We start from the raw sequence: 1,682 nt of genomic DNA, 5'->3' as shown, positions 1-1,682 counted from the left end.
GAATCAACTGAGAATAATAACATTTACCAGGTAAACCACAGACCTTTAGCTCAAGGTTTTTTTGTTTTTTTCCCCCCAAGAACATGATTTGCTTTATGGTCTTTTGCGTCTCCTGAAGAAAGAGTCTGAAAATGATGCACAAAATCCAACGGCGAATATAAATAACGTTTGGTTAGATTTTGAAACCGCTATGATACTTTGAAACATGAGACACGTCTGGAGGAAATGTGCCAAATGACCTGTTGCATAGGTTTGCATCAAATGAAATATGTTGCTGTTTTAGCAAAGAAGAATAAAGGGATCGGGAGGAGCTTTGGAGGAAGGCTCGAGATGTCCGTGCTAAAACCCAAAGCGTGGCTTTTTGAAGAATCAAGGGACTGGGAACTGAAATTGATCTTGGTATTTCAATTAAAACTCTTGGAAAAACTTGTTTTATTCCAATGTTTTGTGTGATTTAATTGATGTTCTCTACCTCTCTACCTTTTGGATGTTAACGAATGCATCACCAAATTTATACTGCAAAGTCGGCACAGAAGCACTGCTGAAGGGGTGTTTTTGGTGTCATTGCACAAACGGTTTAATCCTGCTTTAAGGCGGTATAAATGCATTTACATAGCAATTGCACCTTTATACAATAGTGAGATGCTAGGGGCTGAGGTGGGTTCGAGCAGGCATAATTTAGCCTTGCTTTAATGCTTCATTGCATCTTTACACTGAGTTTTAAACTGCCATCGTGTAGCCATAACTTGGCTGTGTGTACATGCCTTTGTTTTAATCAGTTGCCAAATTTACACTGAAAAGGTGGCATGAAAGTGCTGCTGCAGTAGGTGGATTCACACAGATTGTTTAATGCTGCTTAGAGGTGGCATATGTGCGTTTACGCAGCAATTACAGCTGTATACTTTCGATACTAGTGGTTGAGGTGGATTTAATGCGGCTTTGTGTCTCCACTCAATTTTGGGCAGCCTTAACTTGGCAGTGTAAAGATGCCTCAGTTCAATCAATAGCCGCTAGATGGCTGCACAGGTTTTGTTATTAATCAAGATGTCATCGTTCCATTATTTATTACATTTGGGACCGTTTATCTGGAAAAATAGGACTCCATATCTGTTCCTAAATATCTTAACGTGTACTCCACTTACCCGAGTGGCTTTTTGTGCCTTATCTGGTACCCGAAACACTCACGTTTTATAAGCGCACCCTTAAAAAAATCCTAAACTCGCACTTGGATGTAAACTGGAAGGTAAATGTGTGAAATCCTCACTTGACGCCGCTACGTTGGCCTCAATTTTAGGGGCGCTCGAGGAGAGTCAGCGAGTTCAGTGTGGCACCGCGCAGCCTCTCGTTACTGCTTCATTTGCGTCTCTCCCTGTCCTTGTTCAACCCGTTACGACACACCGAGCCCCCGACGGCTGGAAGACGCCCTCAAGATTTAAGACTGTCCTTCCTGTCTGCCCAGGCCTTACTGTCTGCATTCACGTTTCCCTCCAGGTTGTGGGAATGTTTTAATATAGCTCTGTGTCTGTGGTTTGCTATTCATATACATGCTGTTTGTCTTTGGATGAGTGCGGAACAACAACTTTAGTTGAGTTATTCTTGTATTCACCTTTTTTTTTCTTTTCTTTATTCTTTTTTTTTTTTAAGTAATGCAGTATCTCGATATCTCAAGGAGTCTATTTGCA

The sequence above is a fragment of the Carassius auratus genome, unplaced genomic scaffold (assembly GCF_003368295.1).
Source record: "Carassius auratus strain Wakin unplaced genomic scaffold, ASM336829v1 scaf_tig00003710, whole genome shotgun sequence".
In the NCBI taxonomy this organism is placed as follows: domain Eukaryota; kingdom Metazoa; phylum Chordata; class Actinopteri; order Cypriniformes; family Cyprinidae; genus Carassius; species Carassius auratus.
The sequence above is the reverse complement of the archived record's forward strand: the minus strand, read 5'-3'. Positions refer to the sequence as shown.